The 20,355-nt window shown below is 31.9% G+C and overlaps 1 protein-coding gene across 1 annotated transcript in view; it reads left to right on the forward strand.

Annotated features, from left to right (window-relative positions):
* LOC136969016 (uncharacterized) overlaps positions 1-20,355 on the forward strand; it is a 150,173-nt gene that overhangs the window by 112,039 nt on the left and 17,779 nt on the right. The window lies entirely within an intron of this gene.

A 20,355-nucleotide genomic window follows, 5' to 3' on the forward strand; every position in this document is an offset into this window, starting at 1 on the left:
TAGTAGTGTTATATATTTAAGGGGTAAACAAAGCAAAATATATGTGAAGAGGATGATATAAAAACGTGTAAACACGTATCTTTCTGTCTTTAACCTCACGTAACGTATATGGTTCCGTGACTATATGTTTTTTATGACGTTTGCTGCGTGAATAATATCCAATAATAATAATAGTATTTTTTCTATTGTTTGTTATCTTTCTGTCCAATCTTTTTTACAAGATAACGCCGCAAATTCGTAGATAAAACGAACATTTGCTTCAACACTAAAATGTTCGCCCCGTGATAACGTGGTAGCACTTTTATATATAGTCCTATATATAATTTTGTAGCATTGTCGCGTGATGAAAGACCTTTTGTCACGTTAGTTTTCCGTGTTCTTTTATCAGAGGGTTGCTACTTTCGAGTAATTTTGTATGTTGTATGCTTCAAAATGAATGGGGGCACCGGTGTTTGTATGTATCTGTAACTAAAGCTGACTCATGAGTGATGTAGTGTAATAATATTCTGTACGTGAACTTTTTTACATGCAAAAATAAAGTTGTTGACTGTGTAGCATGCTACTGCTGACTGCAGATCATGCCATTGACTCAGTACACTTGCAATGTTACTTCTGATTATATACAGTTTATATGCACATATTTCAGGACGTGCAACTCATAGAAACAATAATATGTTAATGTAATGTAGAGTTATAACAATAATGACCTACTTTAATCGTAGATCGATAATACTAAGTCTGATATTACAAGTAAAAATTATTGGTATGGGTATGGTTAGTTGCTGTACAGCAGAATAATACAATGATATAACTGTACATCAGTATTATCTTGTGTTCCTGCTTAACTTTAACACAAGTATAGGCATATGTATACTATATTGTCTTTTCTATGAGCATTGTTACTATAAGTATAACTGATTAAATCTATGAGAAATATAGACTTGTATAGGCTTGTGTGTTTTAACAATAATTGTACTGTTTACGGTAAGCGCATACTGTTACCATTTATGTTTCTGTAAAGGCATAAGTTACTAGCATGTGGATGGGAACATAAAAATTTAATTGTATCAATTATGTATTTGCAAATGGATACACAAAGAATATCAATTGTTTACAGGATGTGAACTTGCTGATGCAGTAATAATGCACTCGTAAAGACGAGTACACACGGACGAGTACCGGTACGTGTGTACCGGCTTTATATTTGCAGCTTAATTGTCGAATTGAAATAGAGAAGAAAAATCAGAGGTTGAATATTAGGAACTCGACTATAAATATTCCTATTTGCATTTCTTACTATTAAAAAGTTCTGCAAGAACTAAAGTCTATCGTTTCTGCCTCGAGCAGTTAATAAAATGAAAATTTACTACTATAGAAGTAAAAATGAAAAAAAAAGAGAAGAACTCATGAAGATATTGCTTCTTAAATTTGTATATAAAACCATTTTTATGTTTTTCAGAACTTCTGCTTATAATAATGCAAATTAAAATACAAAATTCCCCGCAAATGCAAGCGAATGTCTGAGAAACGCTTTATGATATTTATAATAGCATTTTATAATACGGATATTCACCTATCATTCTTAAAAATAAAGAAATTTACATAATACAATCTCTGAGTTTCGAGTGTTACAGCATAGAGGAGAGAACAATTTTAAGTACCTTGGTTGCAAATACTGTTTACTGTACGAAGGAAACCATATATTTAAAAAAGTCATACTTCTAGAGGAACCTATCAATACAAAACATCAACCAAAAATTTGTTCTAAACGAGAGATTTTACAGAACAAATTTCTCTCCTTGGTCAATATATCGGTAGTTCTGATAGAACCGTCGCACCACCAACCAATTTTCAGTCGTTAGACACGAGAAGACATGGAAAAAAAATTTTTTTTTTTGATAACGAAGTCAGCGAAAAATACTTCTCCAACTTTAAAAGTAATCTCTCGTAGAGAGGGGGAAGAAAAAGTGAAAGTTTCATACCTACGAACTGGAATTTTGCATATTTTCACCTATAATATTTTGTAATTTCGCTTTTTCTTCTTCAAAGACAAACACGTTAAATATTTATTTTGCTTAAGATAATACAGTAATTGTTTTAATTAACATAAAAAAGCCAAATAATTACTTACAATTTATTCGCAATGTGTAAATTTTAGATAATTTTTTTCTAGAATAAAGTATATCTAGAATTTTCATATTAGTTTACATAGTATTAAAAATTTCGATCTATAAAACAGATTTCTGCAGATTCTAGGATATTCTAGACAACTTTTTGATATTCTGCATTCTGGAGCAATTTACGTTCTAGAAATCATATAAAATTTTGATGTAATAGATTGCTTTTAGATAAATTTTACTCTGTTATCTAGATATATTCTGGATTGCAGAAATTTCATTCTGCACTCTTAATACATATTAAATCTAGAAATTCTAGACTTATATATATAATTATAGAATATATTAGATTCTAGAATCTGAATTATAGATTATTTATTAAATTTCATGTATTGATATATTTGTAGAAACTACGTATTGGATTCTAGATAATTCGTAATCTATATGCATCTCACGTTCTAGATATAAAATTTAGTTTATTAAAGTAATTTCTAGAATTTAGTGTGAAAATAGATTAATTTTTATAACTTTTAACCCGAATTCTCCATATAAAGTAACTATTTTCTAGAGTTTTCAATTCTAGGAAAAGTTATCGAAAATTGAATTGCTAGAATTATCGAGAATTTTATCTAGAATTACATTTGTTTCTGTAAGTTTTAATTTGGAATCCTCTGTAGAAAGAAACTTTTATCTAGAATTAAAAGCTTCTAGATATATCTGGATTCTAGAAATTTCATTCTAGACTTTTTCATTAAGAGTGTATATACATCATATATTCTATAATTATATATACAAATCGAGAATATTGTTGAATTGCTCGATAAGTCTAGCAATTCAACAATATTCTAGATTTGTATATATAATTATAGAATATATGATGTTCTGAATATATCGGATTGTAGAATCTGAATTTTAGATTTCTCTCTAGAATTAAAAAGTTCTAGGAAGAAACTTTTATCTAGAATTTAAAAATTCTAGTTACTTTCTACGGAATAAATTTACTCAGCTTAGATCTATTTTATGTTCTAAAAGCTGGTAACGGGGTAAGAAGAAACGTATTCTAGAATATTTAAGAATTTGCAATTTAGTTCGTGCGAGATTTCAAGAATAAAAATTCAACTTAAACGAATTTTCTGTAATCGGAAAATAAATTTTACTTTCAAAATACGCAGAATCTAACTTTTAAATATTTGCAATAAATTTCAACTTAGATGAAGAAGGGATGTAAACAATTGCAGCGAAATTAAAGGCCATTCATGAATAAAGAACGCCTCCACACTTGGATATGGGATTTAATAGAGAAAAATGGAGCAAGTGTATCGATGAATAATTTTGGTTACCACGCACAATTTCACATGATTTATTGTAACGTGTTAAAAAGGTTATTGGCCCTACTCAAACGATGTAATCATAAATTAACTGCATTATCTCCCTTGATTATCTACAAAAGACTCGAATCTATTTAAAGGAAATTGTAATCTGTTGTATTATGTATTAAGCTGCAAATTGTTTCTGCTCGCTACGTGAAGTGTTTTTAAAAATTTACTCGCCTCTAAGATGATATTTTAATCAACTAACGACGTTCTGTGTTCCAATAACACTAAGGTTTTAATAAATTGCTCTAGAATATTGTGGAAAAAAAGAGATAGAAGTATATTTTTTGTGACTGTTACGTTGGTGTTGGAGAACCCTCAGTACAATTAATGTTCCTCTCCTCTATTCCCTTCGTTCTTTATGTGTAGGAAGCTCGAGTAAGACTAGATGGATGTTAGGTGAAGAGTCAGAAATCCCAGAAGAGGATAAATATAGGCTCAGACCACGTAGTTTGACATATCTACTACATCTTATTCGCTGTAGGAATTCGGAATCTACACTCCTTTAAAGTGAATTTGAGTAATAAAGGAGTAGGATTTTACAGAACGTAATTTTTTATTTTTAAATAACAGTCCTTTTTTATTTTATAACGAATAGTTCTTTTCTTACTTCCAATAAAACTTCACAGGAAGTTCATTAACAAAGTATTTTATCAGTTTTCTTGTTATTTTTCTCAAAATTACAAGTAGATAAATGTGATTAATGTTCCTATCTTGTGGTAACTTTAGTGGTTCTACATAAGGATTGTATGATAAGTTAAAATAGTGTAACTGGTCGAAGGACGAGGATTCGAATTCCATTCGGACTGCATATTTTACTGTTAATACATTTGAATTGTTGGAGATCATATTGCCATTTTATTATCGAACTAGTTACTCAATAGTTACCTAAATTTACACAATAATTGAAGGACTTAAATGAAGAAGGAGCCGAACGATGATGCGAACTTCGACCACCAAACTGCAAAGTGGATGAAGGTAATCTCTTGAATCGTTTACCGTGGAGTAGATAGACATTTGCTCTGTTCTTCCACACCACTAACTCAACTTTCATGAAAATGTCAGTTACCTCCTTCTTCCAACAAGTCCTTCAATTATCAAATCAGTAACAAAATAGGCATATAATTCTTACTTTTCTGCTTGTTATTGTGTATGCAATTTCATAAGAATCTAATATTTCATTTATCTCTCATCACTGGTCTAAATCCGGTTTCACTAACACTAAGTACTGTATTAATGAGGTGCTAAATCTGCCTATAGGACTACTTACACATACAATTATACTCTATGCATAAATTCCCCATATATTGTAATGCTGTTAGTTCTCTAATAATTCTCGTCATGCTTTATCTATTCACACGTAACTTCAGAATCCCTTTATATCTTTTAGTATGTTTGTATATACAGTACGAAAAGAAAGACGTGCGGGTCTTTGAAGCCGGCACATTAACTAAAATCAGTTAATGTGCCGGCTTCAAAACGTTGATGTACAAAAAGAGGCACACCAAAGGTATACTTCCTCTACAAATCTACTTTCAAAGCTATTCTGTCACAGCTAAACACTTACAAATACACGAAATTATGGATGATATTACCATAAATACTGGCATAACACTAACCAAACAGGCAAACGTACAGTACGTTCCTTCAAGGCGCCATTTTGAAAATTACGAGCATGGATTAGGGAGGAGAGAAAAAAAATTTACACTGTACTCGCTCGCTTTAATATATTCACCAGCTACTTTGTCGCTTCGTTAGTTAAAATTATTATTATTATTTTTTTAAATATAAAAATACTTTATAATTTAGACGAACATTAGCATTTATATTCAAAAATTTCATAATTCGACGACCACGAAAAACAATTTTTTCTTTCTTTTATTTTTTTCCTTCGTCCTCCCGAACTCATTAATTAATACATTTTAAATTCACAGGTATCTAATTACCGTACGTGATAAACTTGTATATTTATAAGTTGACCACGTAACGAAACGAAGAATAATTAAGATAAATAAAATAAAAATTTCTCCGAAAAATAAGATGATGCACAGCAATTATTTCTAAAATTAACGAAGTGTAGCTTGCCTATCCAGAGCTCATTTGTTAAAGGGATGCAGACAGACAGACAGAATAAAATAAAATAAAATAAAAATAATTTGAAGGAGGAAGAGAGGGGAAAAAATATACTAATTCACGCAATCCTAAAAACACTTCTACAGAAATTTGTAAAGGAAAAAACAAAAAAATTAATTATTCCACGTTGACAAATGTTACATTCGCGCCTTATTTTAGAGTAATAAATTATTATTTTACGAGTATTTTTAATTATAGTACATTAATAATCAAAAATACTTAGAATTAATCCTCGGTGTTTAATATTTATTACGAACCGACTTATTCAGTGTTAACGACACCAGACGTATGTTTACCAGTAGTTAGCTGTAGGTGGCGCCCGTTTCCGCCATCTGGTGATTAAAATTTTAATTACGGCGGCGGAAAAATACTGTATATCAATTTCTCGAAATTTTCTACTGAAGTGATCCTGTCATTTATATTAATCCACTCAAAGAGATTACAAAATAAACGATTTATGACAAGTTACAGTTGCTAGTCTGCCAATGGTATCATTAGCAGATAATCCTCCTGTATGGCCACCCAACGGGGTGAATCGCTGGGTAAAAGGATGAGTGGGGTGCTGCAAACCGTTTGTATCGATTGAAAATGTCTCCAGTTTTCGCCAAACTCCATCCAGGACGAGATGAAAAGATAGCACTTTTCAATTAAACTTAATCGGATCTACAGCGGGGGGATTTGAAATTTCGTCCCTCTTCCCCCTTTTTTCCCTTTATCATCGTCATAATGCAGATTTAGACAGTTTGGAATGTTTTGTGTAGAGGCGGAGGGGGTGATTAAAACCGATTTCCAGTTGGGACGAGATCGAAATTATAAAATCTGACAAGTTTCATTGAGTTATAAGTAATTCAATTGGGGGTGAACTGTAGCGTAAGTGTTTTGTGTTAAGAGTCATTGTTGTGTTAGGTATTTTCTGTGCATGAATATCAGATATTGCCGTTTTTTTTTCGGGGATGCTTGTCTATATTCTTTTCCTGCTCTTTATTTATTCATCTGTTTTGCTTATTTAAATCCCGATTCATTGCAGATAACACGTAATTTAGGCGAGTAACTGTTTTTACAACAGTTTAGCTTTGTGATGACGCAACAAACTCTTGGGTGTGGATTTCTTTGTCAATGCTTAAATGCTGCAATTTAACACATTTGGAAAGAACTTTCAAATATCTTAGGTGTTGCAGATTATTCACTTTTATAGAAATTGCAAAGTAAACCCTTCTATAATTCAATAATTCTACAAGGGATTAGATTGCAATTGTTTGATCTTTCAAACATTAAAACGTTTAAAGGAGTGGCACATCTTGAATTTCATGTGATGCAATTCACAAACATTGCAAAGCAAAGATTTAAAATATTGAAAACTGAGATTGTTCTCTGAAACAATGCAGAATGATCGTTTCTTCAACTGTTCATAACCTTATTTTTCATTCAAGTCTGTTTTTAATAACACGACACATACGCGCTTTATATTACAGGATGTACTTTTAATGCCGCCACACGTGTTTATTTTTTGTTATGAACTAGTCTTGTCTATCGATGATTCATTACAAAAGCATTCTAAACAGTGATATTTATTCATTATTCTGATTTGTATCAAGATTGTTTATTGGATAAGCATATGCGCATTATACTACAATATTTTGAATGAATTTGATACAGGAAGGATGACAGGTGATAAATTAACAAACAGGCAACCACTTTAAAGCATAAGCAAGCGAAAACAAGCAAAAAATACCTTTAAAAATTTATAAAAAATTATTTTTTATTTAAATGTTAAGAAATGACTTACGAGAACTTCACGAAAAAATTTACCCTCGCCATTTTTATTAATTTTTATCATTTAAACTTGTTATTTACAGGGAAAGCAATATGTTATACTTACTTTAATGAGTATACACATTACATTTTGTATAGAAAAAACAAACGTAAAACACCTTTCTAAAAAATCATCTCGAATGAACATTACACGCAAGTTTCTTAGTTGTGTGCAGATTACCTGATACGTTTTCATCAGATGAATATTTATATGCAAATTACAGTGATTGGAAAAGAATTATAAAGAGGATTTATGAGAGAAAGTTGAGGGGGAGAAAGAAACACGAAGAATTTTTAATTTTGCGGATTACACACCGAAAAAAAATTAATCATGTTTAATATCTTTGGAAACCGGAAACTGTAGAAATTTCTTCTCTTCCTCTTGAGAATTTATTTGATAAACTGTTGAAGAGATCTTTTCGTTCGAGTAAATTTGAGGAGTAACGAATATATGAATTGATAACAAATTATTAATTAAATTCATTCATACACTTATACTGTAATAATAATTGATGTTTGTTTACTGTAATGTTGACATAAACTAATACTAAAGAGATTTCTATGAAAGTTAATTTCAATGTTGAACATTACCAAATTTGCAATTTAATTATGTTCTTTCTCAATACTTGGAGAAATTATCATATGCAATATTTGATATTTGTTTTTCCAATAGATTTTTCGGTAATTTGCATAAATCATAATTATTCTAGTTATTAATATTAACTGTTAATTTTTTGTTGGTATGTAGTTTAATTCTGCTTACTTAAAAAAAAAACGATTTAAATGATTGCTTTTCTATAAATAAAAATCCAGCAACGAGTCATGTAACTTTCCTGGCAATAAAGTTAAAGTTGTGTATGGTGCCATCTGTTACGAGACTTAATTAATTGTATTAAAATATTTTTAATTATAAAATGGCAAAAAGCTTCATTTTGAGGGTAGAGATGAGTTTTATAAAAAAAATTATAAATGTTAATAACGAGTAGAATCTTCATTTTCGACCCCACTCGAGATATAACACGCGACTACCTCTATAGCCTCATTTCTTATCTTTAACTAAAAAATTTAATAGCACCAAAGCTCCTGATACACAAAGATCCCTGCAAAATTTCAGAAAATTTCATCAAAAAGGTACAGGGTTATTAAACGTCAAAGTGGGTGAACATAATTTCCCCTGCAAACTAACATTCATACGTACAGTAAACCCCTCAATATTTTGCATTTCTTGACATTTCAAGGTCCCTCGAGTCCAAAAATATTAAAAATCTTTGGGGACCATTTTTTGAACGATTTTTACTTTCCTGGCTGTTATCAGCCAGGAAAGTAAAACTATATAATTAAATTCAAACACCACCTGCAAGATTTAAAAATTATGTTTTATTTAATTCACATCCTCTGGTTCTATTTCGTTCAAGCTGTTATTGATTATTGATTAAGAAATCGAAGTTATAAAGTGTGAAGAATGTAATGTTTACTTTATTGAAAAAAATATTTTAATTTCTTCTTCTCGAGTCTGTCTATTGTTAGACTAGTTATGACCGTGAGATTGCTCCAAGTGTTCTTAGCTGCTCTCCTAGTATTGTCTTAATTTAAAAATTCTAAGTATTGTTCTACATATCTAACTTCTCATTCCTAATATACAGTAAGTACCCATACACTTTTTATTAGGAATTTTGGTGACTAAGCGAGTACTTTTGGGAGGATTTTATATGAGAAACACCCTATTTAGGCGTTAGAACATGAAGATAGCTATCTTCATGTTCTAACGCCTAAATAGGGTGTTTCTCATATAAAATCTTCCCAAAAGTACTCGCTTGGTCACCAAATCAAAACTCCAATCTAAAAACCCAAACCATGAAGTGTTCAGTAGCTTTGAACCACTTGGCCAACGTTGGACACCACTTTTGATTAAACTGGTTGTACAGTACATATATCTGAACATAGTTATTAAGTATTGCATTCAGATAAATGTACACTCCTTTGCTTCTGTGTTTGTTATTCTATAAATATTCATCATTTATTTTTATATTTGTCACTGGACTCTCTTGGAGATGTCAACGTCATTGTATTGACATTATTCGCTACAATGAAAAATTTTACTTGTTTACACGTGAATTTTATAAATCGATTTAAGGTCCTCCATGTAAATGACTTACGATTCAGTTTATTTGTTTAAGGCAATTCGCCAAGTGGGCCATCCGCAGAGGACTTTCTAATGGAAACTGGCCCCTATTTAGGTGTTAAAAGGTGAAGAAAACCCGCAAAACTCCATGTGGACAGGCGCCAACCCCACAACCAGTGTTCAATTGTCGTGAGTTCGCGATTTTGTCTTAGTGCCAAGTCTAATCCTGTAATATAACAGAAGGGGTGTACTGTACATGAAATCCCCACAACACACTACTATTTTCAGTATCAATTTTTCTGTACAATCATCAAATTTATAACTCCCGTAGTGTTAATCGAAAAAAATCGGCATCACAACCAGAAAGAACAGCAAGAGAATATAGATTTACGCACTATAAATCTATATCGCAGCAAGCCAACAAAACAATATTGTTTTCGGATTGTTTATCGTTTCGAAAAAGCTTTCTCTCCCTCCCAATTCAATATGAATAGCATATAAATTGCCTAAGAAGTAAAGAATAGCCGAATGTTTACTTTTGTTTACAGTAAGAGATAGAAAACCGAGTGGAATTTCACAAATGGATCGAGTTATAAAATATAAAATATGATTTTTAAAGTTGTAAATAATTTAGGAGAAGAGGGAGAAGCGCTGATGTATAACTTCGTATGGAAGCAGCCAGTCCATACATCAACTGAGCATCTTCAATGATTGCAGATACCGCATACCACACATTCATCAACTAAACATTTTCAAGTGGAATATAAAAATCATTTTTAAGTTTCCTACTTGACATGATTTAAGTTCCGAGTGATTTGTGATTCATTAAACACGTCGAGTAACGAAATCTTCTAAAAATTCACTTTACGTATGTCACTACAGTACTACTACTCATTTTTATTTATTTATTCATTCATTTTCCAGCCTGTTTATCCATTTTGTAAAATTATTTACTGCAAAACCTGTTTAAAACGGAATTACATATTCAGTGTCGTGCCATTCCGGCTCATACAGGTTTTGCTGTATTCGTATTAAAAAAAAAAAAAAATGTATTCGTATTTTTAAAATGAATTTTCGTATATGTAAACTTACATCGAAGACTCGAAATTTATTGGTGTATCGGTGCGTGATTTTATGTATGAAATACAGCCTTTTCCTCTGAACAACAGACACTGAGGAAATGTAAATGTGGCCTTTATTGGTTTGTTGTTCTATAAATATTGAAGTTACGTATGTAGAATCGATTTCTAATTTTTCCTGTGTGGCAGGTTCCGTTTAGGGCATGTTTTACTCGTTACCGCGCGATTCCGTTTAACACAGGTTTTATTTTATGTTGTATACGATACATACTATCAACCATACTATTACCAGCATTAATTTACCAGCACAGGCCCTCCAAGGGCCTGTGCTGGTAAATTAATGCTGGTAATAGTGCATGCATGCTTTGATAAAAATTTATTGTAGGTCACGTGTATTGATAGTATGTATCGTATACAACATAAAATAAAACCTGTGTTAAAAGGAATCGCGCGGTAACGAGTATTTTTTCCTGTTTGGCAGGTTTCCGTTTGGAACAGGTCTATTTTAACGGAGAAAAATCGTTCCGTTCTGAAGAATTTCTCCCGTTTAGGCAAGTTCCGTCTTGAACAGACTTCATTGTTTCATTGTAGTACTACAAGACTGGTCCATGTGTATATATGCAGTATTGCTGTGTTATAGTATTATAGTACGAATACTACTGTTATAATATTACAGTAAAAGCTGTATAAATCGGAATTGCACGGTACCGAATATTTTTTCCTGTGTGGCTGGTTCCATTTAGGGTAGGTTTTACTGTATACAACATTAAACTGCATCTGCTGTTATTTTATAACGTGGATACAGTAACGTTTCCTGTGTTTGGCTGTTTTTTTTTGTTTAAAAAATGCAGTTATTTATTAAAAATTCAAAGACAAATTTTGCATCTCAGCTTTGGAAGTTGCAAGGAAAGGTTGTTTATGGATGTTAATAGTAAAGGGCTATTTATTAATTAGGATCCATAGAGATCAAAGTGTAGAGAACACTTATGATCACCCTTCTATCATAGGAAATCAAATAAATACCTCTTAGTAGGAGGATGATCAGGAATGCGAAGAGGAATGAAAACAAAGTGGGGAGGGGGGTAGATGCAGTTATGGAGTCAGATAAAGAAAGATTAAAGAGGAAGATAAAGTGACAAACGAAATCGTGTTAAAGAATATTACAGAGGATAGGAATTTGATAGGATAGACAAAGAAAAGCAATTGTTTCTGATATATTCCAACACGAAGCGACGAGAGATCCACGCGAAACAATGCTGAAGATAGGGAAGTGATACTGATAACGAGGTATTGTTAGGCGATTAATTAATTATTATATACTTCTAATACCATAAAAACGCATTAAAATTCCGGAAAATATCGGTAGCAGAATCAATATTTAATTATTTAGATTGATAAACATCATAAAATATATAAACAGTAATGCGATCGATGGAAGAAGTAACAGATGTTTGGTGAAATTTAGATCAGTTTTGGTGAAATATCGCGAGGACTTTTGGATAAAATAGTGATGATATTGATCGGAAATTGTTACGGATTGATTTAATTTCGTTAAACATTTAAACAAAACATAAATTTAATGGTCAAAAAAAGGGATTAAGTGGAAGAGGAGGATTAAGGATTAAATACTTCTTCTTTAATCAAAATTCCAGTTAAATTTCTGGTGTTTTTTCTTCTTCAGACGTGAAAAAACGTACAGAAAAACTTTTATTGATTATGATTCACATTATCGATTTCTAGAAACCACAAAGTCGAAAACATGCAAAACAGAAAACAAGTGTCAACAACTTACGCAAGATTTCCTCGTTAAACAGTAAAAAAGTGTATATTTTTATCGCAAAAAATACTGTTAAATCTTTTAATGATTCAATTATAATCATTCGCATCTGAAAACGTCGAACAATTAGCGTCTTTACTACTTAAAAACAGCACACACTCAACCTTTTCCAATTTGATACTCCTCTCCGTTACATTAACATTATAGTAAGCGCTCGCGAACCACCGGTTGGTAAAACTAAATAGTACAAAACCGTGGCTGACACTACAACAAAAACAAAGCACTTTGTAGGTAATAAATACCAAGAATTTGGAGCCACAGTTTTAATAATAGAAAGGATAATGTAACAGTGCTGCGAGATGATAAGGTGCTGCTACAGTGACAAAAATATCACTAGGAAATTAGTGTTAGCAGATGCGGATATGGCAATAAAAAGATGACGAGATAGAAGATGTATCAGATACTATTCGTATAAGCAGATGCAGCTATGGCTACAGAAATTATTTGGAGGGTGCTGCATTGATAAACTGTTACCAGATGCAGCTGTAGTGGCAAAAAAGAAGAGGGAAACTAAAGATATCGGTAACACTATAAACGAGACTTACTTAATGCTGCTAGAGATCGAGATGTAGTATATTAATATCTTCTCGACAGCAGCTTCTAATAAAAGGAATTATCACTGTTACAGGTTGAAAAAAAAATGCTGCGAAAGTTATAAATTTTAATGCTACTCCATACAATTGCTGATGCGGGTACGGGGGGTGAATTGTATGTTGCATCATCAGCATTCGTATCATCAAAGAAAAGAAACAAGGCAAGCAATACAGTAAAACCTGTAAACCTGGTAAGCTGGGAATAATAAATATTCGGTACCCTGCCATTCCGGTTTATATAGATTTTACTGTACTTACTTAATAATATAATGTTAAAGTAGTAATAATTTGCATATACAAGTAAAATGAATGGTAAAAATATAGTAAAGAAAATCTAGCAACGAGTTGCGTAACTTTCAAGGCATGAAAATTTAGAATTGCGTGTGGCGCCATCTGTTATACTTTATTAAAACATTTTTCATACTATTAATTATTATAAAATGGTAAAAAGCTTAATTTTGAGGGTAGAAATAATTGTATTAATAAATGCTTATAACGAATAAAATCTTAAGTACGACCCCATTCGCGATATGAATCATGACCGTCTGTTTCTCCCTACCTCTTCGGCCTTTAACCACAAAAAATTAGGCATATTTTAGGGTGCCAAATATGCAAAACACCACAAGAGTCCAATTCCATAACAGCTGATACAGCTTGAGAATCAACTTTAGCGTAATGCAAATCATAGTTTTAAACTTTGCAGTCTTATGGAAAAGTTATACGTTTACTTGTGTCATCTCTACATAAGCTAAAAGTGAAGAAAGGGAAGGACTCCTGTATCAGTATTAGTGAAGAAGTAATTCAGATAAAGACAATCAACCATACTGTAGATTTCTTCTTTATTGGTTAATATAGTTAAGACAAGGTCAATTATGATCTTCCTCCTTTTACAACTACTGTTATTACTGTGGTTACATATAGCTATTATCGTCAGTAATATTTCATATTGATATTCTGGCGTTAATAGAAACAACGTGTCACTACTGTTAGATGCTGTACAATAGTAGTAGTATACAGTAACATCGTGTTCTGCTGCTGCTACTACTAACTACTGCTGTTGCTCCATTTTTTTACAATCATCACTATTGCTGCTACGAGTAACTACCACCATCCCAGTACAAAAAAATCCAATACAAAAACATGAAAATTTCCGATATAACTCCACATCACTCCAGGCTATTGTAACACAATTTTGATCAGTTAGAAAGAGGGAGTAGTCTTTTACGTCCCCATTTAGTTATTAGTACCTTTGGAAGTATAAAAGCAATTTTTGGTTGTGGTGAAAGATGAAGGTGGTGAGTTTTATTCCTCCAGGTTTTCAGCTTTCTGTTTACAAATGTGATAAAAAAAGGAGAACGAAAGAAGAGTTGAGTGTGTGTCTGTGTGTGGCCCGAGGCTCGTGACGTAACTTCGGTCAAATCATAGTTTTGTTTGGATTGGGAGAAAAAAAAGGGTACGAAATGACCAACTGCTTGGAGTTTCCACGTTCAAATATTGACTATTTCGATTTTGCAAGATTTGTTCAATAGTAATGACTCTGCTTTAATAACATACGTACGATAGCTGTAATTAATGTGTAGAAATTATTCCAAACATTTATTCTGATCAAAGTAATAGCGTTAAAGCCGCGGAACGTCATTTTAATTATTCATCCGTTCTTAATTATGATTAAATTATTCTGTTTCCGAAGATGCCAGACAGTTAAATAAGTAAATAAACTAGGGAATTATTTTTAAAAACTTTAACATAGGTTTAGTTGCTTGCTCTCTTTGTTTGAACTTTTGTTAAGTTTTAGGATTTATCATGAATTTTAATTTGTCTGTCAACGTTCAGTGTGATAAATCTTAATATTCTCCTTGTGTTCTTTTGACGATTTTATATTCCGTGCACACTAGGATGGATTTTCGAGCTCGTAACTACACGTTCCATTCGCGCGTGTACATTTTCATTAGGGCGTTTCAGCGATTGAAACATGACATGTCTCGTTACGCAACCGAATTCTACTCGATAAGCATGTGGGTGCCTATTGAACTACCGTTCCACATCATGAAACGGCGCTTGAATCTGTATAAATGCGCTATATGAAACGCGATTTTCATTTGTTAAGTTTTATGCTAATAAATTGCATGAACATGTGCGTGAATAAGATAAAGTTCTCGTGAACGTAAATCGTCCTGTGTGAAATGGGTAAGATATTAAGTAATTTTCATTTTATAACGAGGATTGGATGGCGAAATTAAGTGCTTTAGCGCGATTGGCGGAAGAAATTTAATATTCCAATAGCATTTAAATTGCGGAGAACCACTTGTGGTTTTTTTTTTTTTTTTTTTTTGCTAATTTTAGAAAGTTTCACGTATCATCGCTTATAGAAAATTTTTATTTTGATATGTATATACAGCAAATCATATAGGTTTGTTCACGTTTTTAATTTAGTTGTGAGACAGTAATATCTTTAAACACATGGTCTCTTTTTATAGTTTAAAAGATTTAGCGCATCTTAAAACATTAACGACAACGTTTCGATAATAGAAAACACTGTCAAATTTCTATATAGCGCTGTTCAAAATGGCATCAATGAATGTTTATGAATCTTTTCATAAATATTAAACACAGAAAACACTTCAGTAACGGTACGATCTTTTTTACAGCAAACGACTTTATTATCGTGACTTTCAGACTCTCAAACTTGAGTGCTTACACCCCATTGTTTGAGAGACTTGTTTAACGCCGCACTCGATTTAGTGCCTGTTTCAGATGGCGCTAAATCGAGAAGTTTGACTATAGGCGAAATTTTTACTACTTTATAAGCAGAAACTAGTCATTGCAAAGTGTTGCAACAATACACAATGCTGCTCACTTCCTTCTTTCTTCGAAAACTTTAAAAAGATCAAAGTTTAAAGACATTTTGACTATTGTTCATAAATGACAAAATGTTTTCTCTTTCGCCTCATCAAACATACATAAAAAAATGGAGCACCATCATTTTTTTTTAATTCTTTGTATTGAAAAATTTTCAAAAAATATTTTGTAAACCCCAAACTTTTATACGAAGTTTTAAAAAGTTTAAAAAAAATTACAAATGACTTTTGAAATATTTCTTTAACTCGTAATAATCATCTAAGCATTAACACGATCAAGTTTAGAAGAGAATATCGAGAGAAAATATTAAAAAAAGGGCCTCTCATGTTTCTTGGGGTTCGTGTCGTGCCAGCTGTGACTGATATCGACAGGAGAGAGGAGAGTTTGTCTTTTCAGAATGGGAGGAAAGGCAAAAAAAGAGCACTTATATCATTGATATTCTATATTTTTATCTATCGTAAAAGTGATAAACAAACTACAGCACCACTTTCTCAGTATGTAAATCTATTGTAAAAACACATCTGCACACAAGGTATGCAAATGTTTTTATTTATCGAAAGTAGTTTTCCGTCGCTGAAATTTCATAAAATTGCAAAGATTTCTTGTTTAAGAATCTCGAATTTTATACGAAATTCAAAAGGGAATTCAATAAAAGTTATTGCTTTATCTGTACGCTCCAAATGCTTCCATTGCAAATTCCGAATCCGGATCTAAGAAAATGTACCCCCCCGTTTCTTTTATATTTACACCGTAATTTTAAGAGGAATAAAGTGAAAAAATATTAACAGAAAATCGAGGGAGAATTTTCTTTCTACTCTTGCAAAACGCTTTGCATTAGCATTGACTTTGGATATGGACCAAACTGCTCTTGATGGCAGTCGACAAACCTTTCAAGATTCACTCTTATCCAAAGACGAGACTGTCAATGTATAATGATTATCAGTCTCCGCAGAATGAGTGGGGGAAAAACTTTTAATTCCCTTGGCAATTCTGCCAAGTCTAGAGAAATCTGGTCCCTGGAGACCTGACTCGAAAACAAATTATCTCGAAGAGAAAGAAGCAAGTTAGAGACTTTTTTCCCCTCCAGGTGTTACCTTGGAGTAATCGATGCAAATGATTATCCAATTGTTTTCTTGTAAGTTTCTTTGACAGGCTAATGTGCTTTAGACAACGATATGATAATGTATCCTTTAACCGATAAGCTTTCGCAATGTCGAACATGATCATTTTTATATCCATGGTAGTGGTTATACGCTTAATTTAATAATATCTCGCCTGGTTAAAGCTGCTTAACTGATTCCACATTCATTAATAAAATATTACAGCATGTAATTTCTTTCGTGTGTCTTTTTTTTTCTTCCTGTTGATAAACATGATTTTTTCTCTTCTTTAATCTTAAATCAAAGAAAATATCATATTTTAGTACGCATTGTTTTTATTTCAAGCGCTGTTTTTCTACTGAATTTTATGATATCTATGAATTTTTATTGTTTTATAAGGCTTTTCTTGCAAATTTGATTATATTTTACACTCGTCCTATTGTTATAGAGCCTTTCTTTGCACATTAAAGCTTTCGAGTAAAGAATTTTTATCGTTTAAACTTGCCTCCACTTTTAATTTTATCATAAAAGATTTTTTGCGTTAATGCTGCATTCGTATGTCAACTTTGTTGTTTTTGCAAAAATTTCCTATAGAATGCACGATGATATGCTGTAAAGATGTTTCTCTTATATTAAGACACGTTTTGGCATCTTCGTACAGCTCTTTTAAGCAATCTTTACAAATGTATTGAGTAAGTGTGTGCGCCCACAGATACCAACATGCACCTTTTGTACAAGAGCAATAATGAGTTGTTTCTTTGCAAAGATTGCTACAGAATGCAAACGTTGATAATCTAAAAGGTGTTACAGCTCTTGTATATGATTACTTACAAGAGCTGTAAGATGATGATTTGTACAAGAGCAGTACCTTTACAGCATATCATCTAGCGCACATTTGCAAAACAGCAAAGTTAACATACGAATACAGCATTAATGCAAAGACTTTTTTATGATGAAATTAAAAATGGAGGCAAGTTTAAACGATAGAAATACTTTACTCGAAAGTTATAGAGCAAAAAAGACTAAACAATTTTTTTGCATAATAAGAATTGTTAATAATTATATATTATCAAGAGAATATAGTATAAATATTATAAAATATCAATAAATATACCACATACCTTTCAACTTTGCAATTCCTTTTTGCATCATCTGCAATAGAAGATGAATATCCATGGATCAAAAGGAAGACGAATTTCAAAATAATTTTTACTTAATTATTCGTTTTCTGTAAACTGTTCGTATTTTAACTGTTGACAAATGTCACGGTACGTGTGAAGGAAGAAGGGTTACACCATTTTTTATTGTAGCAACGCATTTTCCCTTTTGCAGGTTTTCAAAAAAGGAAGATAAATAAAAATTTAAACTTTTATTTTTTCTATAAAATACCCTCGTTCTTTATGCCTTTTCAATAGCTATAAAACTGAAAATACTGTGTAGTATTTTTAGAAAGGTTTATATACTCTAACCGATCTTCCATTTAAATATTTTCTATACACGAAGAAGAAAAATTCGCCAGATAAACACACATATGGTGTATATATATAAACTATTACCAAATGTTCCTTATAGATGATATATTTTAGTACATAAAATCATTTATCTTACGTTAATGCTCGAATGGACACATTTAAGATATATTTCTCGTTATTCTCCACTAGAGGGCAGCACATAGTAGATGGCCTGGCTGCATGATGCCGGTGATTTATGAGGAGACCTTGCGAACTCGACTCTCCTTTTTTTCTGTCTTCCAACCTATTTTTTCATTTCTCCTTCATCGATTCCTATCGACATCTATTTATAGCTATAGGAAACATTGATTTTCCAACTATTTCCTTGCTTATTCAATGTTTTTCGTTTCAACAGAAATTCCTTTTCTCTAAAACGATTCCCGAACTGGAATGCTTACGTTCGTAGAACAGTCTTTTTTTTATTTTTTAATAATAAAATGGCTTGTTTTTATCGGTAAAAGTGAATATTTCGCCTGCAAAATGGCTCCAAAATAGGTGTTGTCACTTTAAGAACGTGACTGTTTATTACTTTTTCTTCGTCGTGATACACGCACAGACACTGGACCAACTCGTTTCTTTATTTTGTTTTTGTTGCATTCGGCTGGGGGAAGTAATTACAATGACTAGGAAATATTAAAATTAAACGGTGGCGCCATCTGTTGGATAATTAAACTTAATTACTGGCTTACCTTTTCTTACTTTGCAATGCATAATTTTTGATTGTAACTATTGTCATTCATTGTGTTCGTCCATCTACAAACTCATTGACACAACTCATAACCTGTTTATTACGTTGTTAACATGTCTTAGTACTCCACAACCTACTGAGACTCTTGTATCGATATTCTCCATCAAGAAACTGGTTTGTGCGTTGCGTAATACCACAATACACAAGTAGTATTGTAAAGATTTCAAGTAGCTCTTTTATAGTGGATAAGTAAATTGAAATTCAAAAGAGCACTACGCATTGTTGTAAGGTGTATACCATATAAAGTCTATATATCCAAGAGCAAGGAGCTTTTATATTCTTAGATACATAGGGTATATACCCTAAATATTGGATAGATGGGATGTACTCTAAACAGGGAATTGGATACATAAGGAATATGGAAAAACCTGAAGGGTTTGAGTGTAATTAGTAGTAAGCAAAATAATAGTTTTTTAATTATAATTTTAACAATGGGCATCAGGTTTTTAAATCACTAACCCAAAATCCGTATTGATTACATTCGATTTTAAAATGGGCATTCAAACGTATTATATATAAACATAACTTCAAATAAACTATCGTTACTACGACAAGAATGGTGAAGAAATGTTGAAGGTTTCTGCTCCATTGCAAAAAGTATATTCCCCTATAAGATTTTGTGTGTCGTAATTTATATTCCCAAGGCACGCTACAAGGCACGAATTATACGAGTATTTTTCAACATCCTGTTCTAAGTGCTTGCCTATACACACAAATCAAAAAATGCTGCAAATTCTACCGAATATCTTTCTATACCACGAGTATTTTCAGAAAAGACTGCAAAGTAATTTTAGAAAATTTTACACTGCAAAATTAGCAATGCCCATTTTTAATTCATCACCCAGTATCTTAGACGGAGTGAAACTAATTGAAAAAGGATGGCCCACTACATATTCAGATGACGGAAGAAAAAAGAAGGCCAAACGCAGAGGTCGACAGATGCTGAAGCAATTTAAAATATTTTTCTGCTATAAACGGTCAACAATGCTGCGTTGGTAAAATACAATAAAAAGTATGTCACAAAAGCTGTGCAAACAATAAAATTCCATATGAATGAAAACGTCCAATTGG

This window comes from Centruroides vittatus, unplaced genomic scaffold, assembly GCF_030686945.1.
Source record: "Centruroides vittatus isolate TY-2023 unplaced genomic scaffold, ASM3068694v2 contig_1683, whole genome shotgun sequence".
NCBI lineage: Eukaryota > Metazoa > Arthropoda > Arachnida > Scorpiones > Buthidae > Centruroides > Centruroides vittatus.